Source organism: Stegodyphus dumicola, chromosome 6 (assembly GCF_044657685.1).
Source record: "Stegodyphus dumicola isolate Sdum_Otavi_A_Nest chromosome 6, ASM4465768v1".
Classification (NCBI taxonomy): Eukaryota; Metazoa; Arthropoda; class Arachnida; order Araneae; family Eresidae; genus Stegodyphus; species Stegodyphus dumicola.
In genome coordinates, this window is record NC_140773.1 from 30317709 (window position 1) to 30331341 (window position 13633).

Here is a 13633-nt window from a genome sequence, read left to right on the forward strand (position 1 = left end):
ATGCAGAGTAAGGCAATCATGATTGCGATCATATGACAGTGAGGTTAATGTTTAAATATGAAATGGATAGCTATTATTTATTATATTACCAGAGAACTATTAAACTGGATAAAATCGCTAAAAGAGGTACTGAAGTCTGTTCCAGAATATATTTACTAGGAAATTTTAATTTGATAATGAATAAATCCTAAAACATATTTCAAGTTAAAAGTTTGAAACTCCATGGCTAGATGCAAATATAAAATATATAAAATTATGCATGTTATAATATATAAAATTATGCATGATAAAATATTTGTAATTAGGCACATAGGTCAGGTTAAGGTTTTATTAAATAGGGTAAGGCATACAAGGGCTATCTGCCTAAAGGGGGAAATGCCTTCGTAGAGGAATTTCGAAGGGAAACTGACTTTGAGTGGTTAGTAAAAATAACGCATGCCATTTTCGTTTAAATTATATTTATACATATATCCTTATGTAAAACATTCTGGCATATGCTAAGTTATTGTAAATTACTTCACGCGAAAATTATAGTGAATGCACAGAAATTAAAATTTGCACACGCCGAAAATGAAAAATATTAAATATATATATAGGTATTTATGCATATCCTTGCAAAACGTACGTACTTGCCTTTAACAAAATATCCATATAATTATTAAATTATTTATAAATTTATTTGGAAGTGAAGGATTTATTAATTAATAAATTCCTGTGAAAGGAACTGTGAAGAAATCTAGTTATTAAATATATCTATATTTATACTGATCATAAATATTATCTAAATGAGTAATAATCTTAACATTTAATTTTAATATAAAGTGAAATTCCATTGACACGTTCATAAAACTATTTAAGCAAGAAGGGTTCGTACTGGAAATCAATCTGTTAAAAGGTACTGTAAATGAAATTCTATGAGATGCGTACTTAAGGAAGTAGTAAAGAAGAGGTTTTAGAATTTGTATTGTTGAAATTAAGGGCAAAAAAAATCTGATAAGTATTAAAAGAATTATTTCCTTATTTTATAATAACTCAGTTACAAGTTTTAAATAAAATTTAAAAAAAAAATAGTTCTTTTTTTTTATTCCCTTTTAGAAATATTCATAGAAGTACTTGAAAATCAGCACCAATAATTAACATAACATATTCCACTATTAAAATAAAAGGCACTCTAATTTGAAATTGACCGGACAGAGCATAAATTACAAATTTATTCAGATTTTCGATTTTAAAGATGCCTTCAGAAGCTAAAAAATCATCTCATCAAGTATTTTAGGAAGAAGCTCTGTAAACAGAAAAGAAGTAATGCGTAATTTTAATATTAATAAAACAATAAACTTTGATCTTAATTTTTGTAATCTTTAACCGAATAAAATCGAGTTATCTTGCACCACGAGCGGCCGAGCGGTAAAGTCGCTGAACACTGGTAGTTCGGTCCGAGGTTCGAATCCCGCAACGGGCAGGCTGTATGGGTGTTTTCGTGGTTTTCCCCACGTGTAACATGTATACGAGCCAGTTTTCCTTAGAAAGTCCTCCACGAAGACATCCCTCCCCTTGGGCAGATAGCCCGAGTGTGCTTTGCCATAATTAAATACGCCACCGAATTATCTTAATTTTTTTCCTAATGTAATTAACGAAAACTTGTGAAAATATTTCATTCAAATTAAACTGTTCTCACCGAATTGTTCTCGAAAAGTTATAGCATTTAATTCCGTTCCGAATGAAATGTTGTTTAAAAATGCATTTCTTTTGCATACGTAGGACTCTGAAATATTGTAGGTAAAAGAAAATATGTTCATTTATACGTATATTTGGGACGTAATGACAAAATGTTTATACCCGATCATGTGAAAACCCATTGATTTTTTAACGGTAAGTCACTGATTGTTTTGGTTTCCACGAAGGGATCGCTACTGCTTCAAAGCAATGAATGCCAAAACCAGCTAGAACCTATCCTCTTACTTTCTACTTCCATTCTCTCATCTTCCACCAAACCACACCAGAGGACTTTCTACTCTGCATATAATTAGAGCACCCTCATGCCTCAAAGACACTATACAAGCATCCATGCCTTCTCCGGAATCGGCACCACGGTCCTTCGGTGCCGCCGTAGGCTTCCCTTACCACTATTTCGTCTGAGTGGCAACATTAGAACTTTCCAAAACAATTTATGTTTGAAAGTATGGTAACATTTATTACCCAAAATCGAAGCATTCCAAACAAATCTTCATAATTTAAAATATAATTGAACGAAGCAACACTTAAAAATAAATTACACGGAACGAATGACCCTTTCTAGACCCACAATCAAGCAAAGCATCTTCTAGAATATATGAAATCTAAAATAATACCAATAGCATAATGCAAGCCTAAATAATATTTCACTGCAGTAAAGGCAGAAGGAATATCATCCTTTGTCATAAATAGAAACTATGTATGTAGGCAGTGGTTTTACCTTTAAGAAAAGGGAGAGCAACAGACACATTAAAAGTCAGAAAAATAATTAATCATCGGAATCAGATAGCGTGAGAAATATGTATTAAGAACGAAAGACAGAGATTATGACCATTTATTTCATCATGAATCCATCAGTATCTCCGTCCGAAGGAAAACGTATTTCGGTAAATGTTCTATGTATGATTATGCATTTAACATTAGGAATACATAAAATACAAGTTTCCTTACTGAGTAGTATTTATCTATATATATATATATATTTTTTTTTTTTTTTTTTTTTTTTTTTTTTTTTTTTTTTTTTTTTTTTTTTACCAGCTAAAGCCTATTTTGAAGAATGAACTGTTGCTTCTGTTTCTGTGATTGCATGTTCAGAAACCAGTGTATTCCTATACTGGAAAGGAAGATGAGCCTAGGGTTTTTACAGAATATAGGAAGGATGGAGCATGAACAGCATCCCATATTGTTTCTGGATTTAGCATGTTTTGATTGACAGGGTTAAAAAACATCATTTATGGCAAATATAACGGTCATTATCAAACTGCTGTTTCAAGACATATATGTAAGTTCTTAGATTATTAAGTTTTATTAAAAATAATGATTGTCACATTTAATGTTTATGATGAGTGTCGTGTTTCTTTATAGTCTAGTAGTACCGTCTAGTAGGTGTGCAGAGAAGACTCCACATTTATTCAGCTTCAAGTCTTCACTGCGACCGCTCAATAACACAGCGAGGTTGACGATGACAACCGGTTTTGGCTCTCTTCTGCTGCGAGACTCCGAAGGTGTAGGGCGGCCTTCTGACCGGGGATGATGCGTGTCTGCAATGAGTACCTTTTCGTGCATTTTCTAACGACCACTTCCACATAGTTTCAAGATAGTGCAGTTTTGTAAAAAAATAACAGGATCGGATGAAGTATTATTCAAATTTATTTAGCTGTTGGCTTCTGCGGTAGAAGAATGACAACTTGAGAGGAATTTCCGTGCACGTCGAATCCGTGTCGAATTTGGAGTTGGACACATGTTCCAACAAACATATATTGAAATAATCATCGAAGTGGCTTGCCTTGCCTACAAGATTTCAATTCTGGTATCTTGTAACTTTCTGCAACGAAGATGAACTGAGATTTATTAGATTGGATCTTCAACGCGTTTGTGTACAAATGTTAGGACTCAAAATTGGTAGCACGTGGTATATTGCCTTATGTCTGGTTATATTTCTTGATTTATGATAATTTTATTTTGCATTATCATGATGTCAAGATACAATAAATTCTCGTAATTCACATCATTTGAAGTGTCATCCTTTGGGGGTAAGTTAACTTAATTCTATTTATTTTCAGATCACACACTTCTATCTGCACGTATCCACGTTTTTGGGTTATTGCGCTATCACATTTAGCGACTCACACTTGTCTCATCACATTTTGGCACGTATACTTTATAACATTTGGTGCTCTTATTATAACAGTAGGCATAATTGTTATTCAAATTTTGCATAGCAGAATTTAATTAGTATATTAATACTTTTATTATTTATGTGCTAAGTGAATGAGATCTTTGTGTTTAAATGTTTTGTGAATTGTGGCTCAACTTCAATCACTTGTTTCAATTTCAATCACTTGGCTCAGCTTCATCCTCAAATTTCGTGCATTCTTCATTATATAGCCCTATGTAAATACACTTACATCATTTTGGAAACTTGCTGCATTATGTTTTCATGCTTTTACAAAATTAGGTATTTTTCTGTAATTCCTAGCAATAACAAAAGCTATATTAGGTTTTCAGCTTTTTATAAAAAACTAAAATTATTCTCTGTGAGTTTTTTTCAAATATCGAATAGAAGCTGTAAAGGCAGGCTAGTTAAAAATTAAGTTCTTTTAAACAAACAAAAGTGGAGGATAATTGTATTTCGTATATTAGGTTATTAATGTTGAGTCCTAAAATGTACTTACGTATGTACCAATATACATTCAACCGTGAAATTTGGCTATAATCAAAACATGAAAGTTGGAGAAAATCGTATCAGATTCATGCCAATCATTTCTGCGGAATTCTGAAAGATGTCTCTTTATTTAGTAAGCAACAGTATTGAACCTGTTTTATTTTTGCTTTTCTTGAAAAGGCTATTGCAAATATGTACTATTTTACTAGGCCCTCCGATTATATGGCAAGCTTTGATTAATAGGCAACTGATAAGAATTTCCCTCGGGTATTTGTTTCATTATTGCTCGACCATGTTCAGCTGACCATTAATCCATAACTGTTTGAATGGTAGGATTCCATAACTCTGAAATTAATCCTCTGCTTGCTGTTATGTAAAAGATAAGTCTCACATTTAAATAATTTTTTTGTTCAATAGCAAAATACAGCAATAACAGTTAATTTATGAAAATGAAACATGGCTGTATATCGATCGAGTGTGTACCAAAGAAAAGCGCAGATGTTATGAGTGTGTTTGTTACGTCCCGCTGATCCATAACTGGCGAGAAGTGGCACTGTTTGGCGAGAGTTTCACGGTGGACGGCAATAAACGTAAGTACGTCTGAAAATCTAAAAGCAGACTCCTTGTTCAGATTGCTGTCAGACAACATTAAAAGCAAGTGAGGTCCTGGTGTTTGTGAAATTTTAATACTCATTAATAAGAGCCATTATATAAGTACGAATTTTTTAATGCCTTTATATGTTTACAATTTTAATATTTTAATGCAAATAATTGCATAATTAGAAACGGAGCCCCATTTTTTTTGCGTCGCTGAATAGCTATCGCAAAATTTGAACGTCTATATTCTTAGGTACCGAAACATTTCTTGTTGATGGTTTTCCACACCCAGTTTTGCTTTTGATTCTTACGCAATATACAATAACCTAAAATAAGGAACTTCTTATTGTTGACTAGCAACGAAAGTCAAGCAAGTCAAATAAATTCCCTATGCGATCCTAACATAATTGAATTTAATACTTACTAATCAAATATCGGATTTTGACTATTCGCAATATCATAAAAAAATCTTTTTATATTTATTTCAATCTCTGAAATTCATATTATTACATATCTGGAAGAATATTTTCAAGTTTTTCTCCTTCCTTAGATGATTAACAATGTGTTTCCAGCTTTTATTCCGATTATTCATTGTTCACTTTAAGGATTGTTTCTTGAAATTCAGATATATATATATTTCGGAAGAAATACTAAACCTTCATTATTTGGCACAGAACTAAAAATTTGCATACTAATTATCTAGAGATTAACGAAGCAGTATATTTAATTGTCTAGGATACGCACACTGAAATTTCTCATTAATCTCACTTAACATAGTATTTAAGGTCTTAAATTATGAAAATATGAATTGCAAGTAATTAAGTTATAAACTGCTGGGATTTTGAAATGCATTGAAATTAACACATTTTAATGCTGCCTTTTTAACTCATATTCCTTGCGAAACTGAAACTAACTTAAAGGGATATTCTTTGGATTGAAAATTAACTGCGAAAGATTTGCTTGTAAAATCATATGCTTTAATACATTTTCTTTCAACCAAATAAGTAATTTCATCTTCCAAAGAAGTATTGCATCACCTATAATATTAAAATCTGTGCACGTCTGTTTGTTTGTGGCATCATCTCCTCCGAAAGGACAGAGAGTTGAGCTTCGGGAGAAGTAACCCCGCTCGTGGGAAGCCATTTCGACCATTCTCATCTTCGTACGACTTTAATTAGCCGAGATATTAATAAAAAACTCGGAACAACGCTAATTTTCGCCCTCTTTTTTCTGAATGGCAACAGTTTCGCATGCTGCAGATGAAAATCTGCTTTATTTCGAGAACTGTTGCCACTACGCGCTTTCAAATCGTAGAGTTTGATAATTAAGAATTTCTAAGTTTTATAAAAAAATAGCATTGCCAAACATTAAATATATTATTCTCCATTTCACAAATTCGAGGGAAGCCATTTCGACTACTCCCATCTTCGTAGGACTTTAATTAACTGAGATTTAATTAAAAACTCTGTAAACACTAATTTACTCACACAGTTTTCCGAGTGGCAAAAGTCTCTCGAGTTGGAGATAAAAATGCTTTATTTCGAAAAGTGTTGCTACCGCTCGTAGAGTTTGATAACCAAAATTTATAAGTTTCACAAAATATGAAATAAAAATAACATTACCAGACATTAAACTTATTATTATTATAAAGCGTCATATTCTGACGCAGAAGAAATCACGCAGTTGCATGTGACGTCACTGTATGTCGAAAATTCTTCGTTAATACCAGCATTTTAAATAAATAGCTGCTGTTGGCAACCTTTCTGTTTCAGGTTAGTGTAAATGGCGCGATAGAAGACTTTAAAACTGGAACCTTCTATTGACAAACTAAAGTTTGCAGTTAACAACTCCATTAAATACCTCTTTGACGAACAGCTATAGTTTAAACAACAAACTATGAATGCATTACGAAAAGCTAAAGCAGAGGTCATTGCCATTTATCCTCTCCTACAAAGAAACTTCACATAAAAACAAAACGTATGCTATCTCTCACGATGATTCGACCCATTTTATTATACAGTATTCCTGCCTGAAGCACTGTTGCTAAAGCCTATCGTACAAATATAGAAGTTTTTCAAAATAAATTACTAAGGATGATTTTAAACGGTCCATGTTATGTTCGGAACAAACAAATGCTGAAAGAAATGAAGATCTATTACTACATGACCAATTACTTTCTACTGGCCATAAAATTTTTCGGAAAATGCAAAATTCAGAATACCACCATATAAAAAGCACTTGAAAAAATTACTTTCTTGCCAAACCGATGCATCTATTTCTACAAAATCTATGCTTGTAGAATATACGAGGATTTTAGTTCAGTAACAAATAATAAAATTTATTATTTACTGATATATTAAAATAAATTATTATTTTGACTAATCAAATAAAATATCATTTCTGATATTATCTAAACTGGTAATCTGTGAGCTAATTTTCTAGCTTTAAGAAATCATAAGTTATTCTAAAATAGTTATACTACTCATATCCTGCACATTCAACTTTCTTTCTCCTTGTTTTAAAATTTTTAAGTATTTAATGCTTTCACGTAGTTTCAGAATCTTAAAAAATATTATGAGGCAGGGATTTCTGCTTAAACAATGTTCTATAATTTTTATTAATTATACTAAATCTATATGTATCATAATACATTTGTTAACGCTTTCAAATTTGTGCGAAAATTGGCGACACACTAACTTTGAAATTTTCATCAACAGCTCATTAATTTTCAGCCTTACTGTTTTTCCGTATTGTGGTCCAAAGACGCTCAAACTAAGTCGCGGTTAATGAGGGCTGATTTACCGAAAGTTCTGGTTCGAATTCCCGAGAAGGCATGGATCTTTGTAAGCGAACAGTGTATGTGTGGCAGGGGGCTCTTGGAAAAGACATGCAGCCGAAATATTTTTTATTTTTCACAGTATTCTGGTGAAAGGAAAGAGGTAAGAGACCCTCAGAGGTCCTCCCAGTTTCTCTTCCTCGGAATTTCAATTACAGTGGAATCTTAGCAGTTAGCAAAGCCTGCCGATATATAACATGCCTACAAGCACGCACAAATACTGAACTTACTTCATTCTGTACTCGTTTTTTTTCGTATTGGCGTGTTACGGTTTACATTTAGTTAATGTTAATACTGGGTGACACAAGAAAAACGGGCACGTTTTAACAATCTAGTAAGAACGAAGTTATTTTTTTATAATATTTGAAAGCTTAAAACTTGCCATTTAAGAAGTATTACTGGATTTCTCATTTTTTTAAAAAAAAATACATCCTTTAGATGGCGTCCACATGCACGAATGCATTCTTGAAATTTGCTGTTGAGATTCCTCATTGACCACTGCAACATCTCAGCTAGGATACTATGAATTTCACCCTGAATTCTCTGTTTTAACTCATCCAGAGTTCTTGGTGGAGTTGTGTACACTTTACTCTTGCCCAACAAGCCCTACAAGAAAAAGTCACAAACGGACAAATCTGGGATCTTATAAAGCCAGGGGACGTTACTGAATCTTGAAATCACACGGTTGGCGAATAATTCTTGCACAGGTTCCATTGATTGCCGTGCAGTGTATGATATCGTTCTATCTTGTTGAAACCAGGCTTGAACCTGGCTTCAACAGGTTCACCTGAATTAAATAATTGGAAATTGTTCAGTTCAGGTGTAACGAAACATTGTAACATCTCCAAGTAACAATACACATAGACAGTTACTGTAATCCCCTGTTAATTAAAAAAATGTCCTATGATCCCTTAAATTGAAACAGCATACCGTACTGTCACCTTTAATAGCGTGTAAAGGGCGCTTATAAACTTCAATAGGATTTGTGTCTGCTCGGTAATGGTAGTTCGGATTATTCACGTAACATGTGAGATAAAAATGGGCCTTACCTTACATCCACAACTTGCTTAGAAATTCATCGTCATTATTTATGTTTGTCATCATTTGTTGACAGAATTCTAATCACAACTAGTAGTCGTTTTCCTTCAGGTGTTGCACAATCTATAGCTTGTATGGATGAAATTTTAAATCTAAATGAAGAATTCAGCGAACACTCTTCCGGGGCATTTCAACCTTAACTCCTAGCTTATGAATTGAACACCGTGGGTTCCCGCGATGCATTATTAATGTTCTGTGGAGTACGAGAGTTCTGTGAAGTATGTTCTGGGAGCACGTTTTGGTCGTTCCGTTCGATTCTTCTTTAGGGCAGATCCAGTATCTTCAAACTTATTAATCTAGTTTTTTATAGCATGTTTTGAAGGAACGGCACCATGGCGTCCTAAATTTAACTCCTTGTACGCAGCTTTCAAATTCTCACTGTTTTTATAAAACATTATGGCGAATGCACGCTGTTGCTCGTTCCATTGACCCCTGATTACTTAAATGGCGGAGTGTTTGCTTGCTCAAGGTCACTGTCCCGCAGTACTGCCATCTGCTCATGCTTGGCACTACGCACTTCAAAAAATTCCGTTATATCACTCTTTAACTTCTCTTATGTTACAATTGGTTATAGAGCTACCTTTCTTTAAAATATGTACGATATTGTAAATTATATATATTATAACTGAAATAAAATATTTCACAATTATCGGCGGTATTGTTTTTATGTCCTATCACGTTTTTGGTCCTTATGATCGGTAAGTGGAATTTCAGCGATATGCTGATTAATGGGAACTGAGTTTTGTTTTAAAAGAACAGTTTAATGTGATTTAATTGAACTTTCTTGTATATAGATAAAGACCTGAAGTTTTAAGATTATAAAAAAATTGAAATCCCCCATATAGCCAGCTGGTATCCCGAGATTTGAAATCAGAATGACAGCAACAACTGAATCTCCTTGAAAGATGTAAAGCGCTACGCAGCATTCAAGCATTTTACTTTACAGACGAGGATTCTGTTACTTTCAGGTTGGTCTATTTCGGTGATATGAGAGAAATCCCTGTATGTTTCATGATGTCAAGTATATGTCAAAATTACGTGTACATCAAAATCAAAATTTTTGTTGTAATATAAAATTTTAAATAAGGGTGGTCCCATTGAGTGAGCAATAAAGCTGAAAATCTTCATGGCGGCACAGCTGCTCACCCAGTGGTCTCCGGTCTCCTGTATGTTCCATGATTTATTGATACATTTACCTGCATAGAATTACTTACAAGATTAAATCAGCTAATATCCGCCTAAAGGTATCTCAATACTTGTGTTCTTAGTAGAACAGAAAACACAGACTTCGATGGGATGGCTTCCGTGTCATACACCATTAACACTGAAGTTCATATATAGGTATCATGCTGGTAGGAATTAATTTCCGGTAAACGAACAGTATTACATAATATGCAAGATTATGAAGCTTGTCGGCTTAATATAATACAAGATCATGAATGGCATTTTGTTGGTGTGGCTGAAAGCAGACGTACGACTGGAACGGTAAAAATGCTTTGTTGGCTGACAGCAAACATATTACCACCAAGCGAATAAACTACCTTACGGAAATCTGATAGTCACAATAAATCTTTCTACTGGATGTTTGGTAATATCTTGTTTGCGGCTTGGAATTACCATTCTCTTCGCGTCGTCTGTAAGACATGATATTAATTCGCCGAAATCATTCGTGGTTACGTCTGAATAATGAATATTTAATCTTAGGATAGTTGCTAGCTAATACTGGAAATGTTTTTTAAACTTCTAGCATAGTGGTCTGTGTGGTTCCTAACTCCTTGGCTACACCATTCTGGATCTTTCTGTCTCCGAATGATTCGATCTCATTAAAATACTCCAGATGATGTCTATCGAACTGTAAGTAAAAAAAAAAAAAACATGTTATCAAAACTGCTGAATACTATGCAACATTTTCCACTGAAATATTGAGCCTACAGTACTTCCATGTGTCATACCTTGATGTATGCGTATAAAACCTCTGGTGCGTATGTATTTATGCCATAACGTACTAGAACCGAGGTGATCTTCTGGCTGAATTTTGAATTATTTTTGTTTATTAGCACTGCCGTTATGTAAATTTTCTGAATTTGTTCTTAATTTTTACACATCACTGTAAACATCAGTGTTGATCCAATTTGAAAACAATGTAACAAATGTGCATGCATAGAAGTTCGGGAATAAGAAGACAGACGTTAGAAAGAACATAATAAAATATTAAGGTCGCATTAGACGGCGTGCCGCATCTGGTCCCCGATTTAAAACTGGAGAAAAGTTGAGAAATGCATCGGATATTTACGCTGTTTAAATGTCTGCATGACAGTTTCGCGATGATTAGCTGACCCGTGTTTTGTATTCAACTGTCCTTTATGAAGGCGTTTAATAATAAGGAACTATACTTGTGAACGTTTATAGTGGAGTCGTATTAGAAATGTATGGAGCCCCGAATCAAACATTAAATTCTTCAAGAACAAACTTTTCTTCTGCATCAAATGAACTTTGCCGTCGAAAGGTATGGTAGCGAAAGAATAGTGGGTTAATGTTTGTATGTATACTAAGCCCGTTAACGTGCAATGATTATTTTGGATGGCGATAGTGCTAAGACGTTTTTATTTTCAATGCGCATTTACAGGTACATAATACTAGGACATCACTATGTTTCTGACATGCTACAGCCATCTATCTCCTCTCTTATTTTCAGAACATCTGAAACATATTTTTCAACACTACGACTCTCTCTAATACGCGCCGAGTGTGCTACCATTACACCACGAAGGCATGCAGAAAGGAGGGAGAAAATACCTTATATACTCCCCCTCTGAGAGGGTGACTGGTGATTAGGGCACCCAGCCGCGAAATTTAAGTGGTGAAGAATCATCATCTCCCACCTTTCATTACGGGCGCCACGGTAGGTTCATTAAGTTTCTCTGAAGTAGGAAACATGAAAAATCGAGCAACACCCTCATCGAGATTGGAATCTGGAACTCTCGAATACGCGCTGAGTGAGCTTCCAGTTACACGACAAACGCATGCAGAAAGGAGTGAGAAAATACTTTATAATCTATCTATGTAAAACGTTTAGTACATATTGTATAAGTCTGTATAACGAATGTTTCGAGTCATGTCATTGAAATGATTCATTAAAATCAGCTACATAGTCTTTTAAGTCATTATGAGTTTCATATGAATCTTGTAAGGTGTAACTTGTGACACAACCTCAATAAGACCTTAAGCAAATTATCGCAATGCGATGAAAGCGAGAAGTTATGTCGAGAAATCAAAGTAAAAATCCTATGTAGATCTAAATATCTAATAGCCAAATGTTGTGCAGTGTAACTTAATCACGAAGTGTGCTGTTTGTATAGTATTATAATGCATAACAAAATACAGGAACTCGTAACATAGAACAGCATCGGTAGCAACATGGCCTTCCATAGGCAGAACCTGCCTTGAATTGACAGTCGCAATCGTTCACTTATATATGGGAGAGATAATTTGCATTCTGGCGGGAAAACAGAAAGAGAGAAGTGACATTAAAGATTCAAAATATAAAATAACAGCTTAAACAAAATAAATAAACCTTACACACTGACGCATAATCTTTCAATATTGTCAAAGTAGTCTATCTCCTTCGTTTGGAGATAATTTATCGTCATTGTTCTTAATACAAATGTAAAATCCAAACGATCCAAATAGAAATGTACCCAACACCTTGCAAGTTATCAGCCCAATGGTAAGGGTTTTATAAATTTAGTGAGCTATATAAATTAGCATATAATGTCTAATCCATATTTTTATCATTGCATAGTTTTACATTTATTTCGGTTTTTATCATTGCATAGTCCTACATTTATTTCTGTGTTTGCATCTGCGGGATTTGAAGGCATACTAGTTTATAAGGCGCTTGGTTCACATGTGCAGCACTACGACAAAAATGTTATTTCAATATGTAAGATTATACATAAATGATAGTATATTTTTTCATTACATTTAAGTGAGCTTAAATTTGAGAATATATTATAGGAGGTCATAGTATCATAAGGTGTGTATTCTCCAATGTGTTCTCTATGGCTCTGGACAAGCTATAGACAAAAGCATTTAAACACCTTGCTCTATAATTTTAGTTCTATTACCGAGAAGTATTGGGAAGCAAGACTAATAAAACTGGCCAGACAAAACTGGGCATTTTAAAATAAATTTTAGAAGATAAGTAAATCATACACAGTCATTTTTGACTACCTCTAGCCTGGATATCTGGACTTTACCAGTACGTGACTCCTGGCACCATAACTCTACATCACCTGGCAACATAACTCTACATCCATAACACCATAACTCCATGCCATAACTCTACACCATGACTCCTGGCATCATAACTCCGGTACTCATTGCTTCATCTTTGTGTTTAAGTACTCATCACAGCACATTTACAACCACAAGGATACCAGCAATACACATATGAATCCCTTTACCCCATTCTGTATTTTAGCTTTTTTTCTTTTTAGTATTTTAGGTTTTTACTTTTGTATTACTCCAATGCCTCCTTATGTTCGTATCTGTTAGTATTTGTTTGTTTTTGTCTGTACATGTATCTATTCTTGTATTTATTTTGTATATTTTTATGTATCTGTTATTTCAACGGCCATGCACACCCACAAAGTTATTGTCACGCAACCATTGTCAAACAATAATCCTCAGCCCCTGTTTGG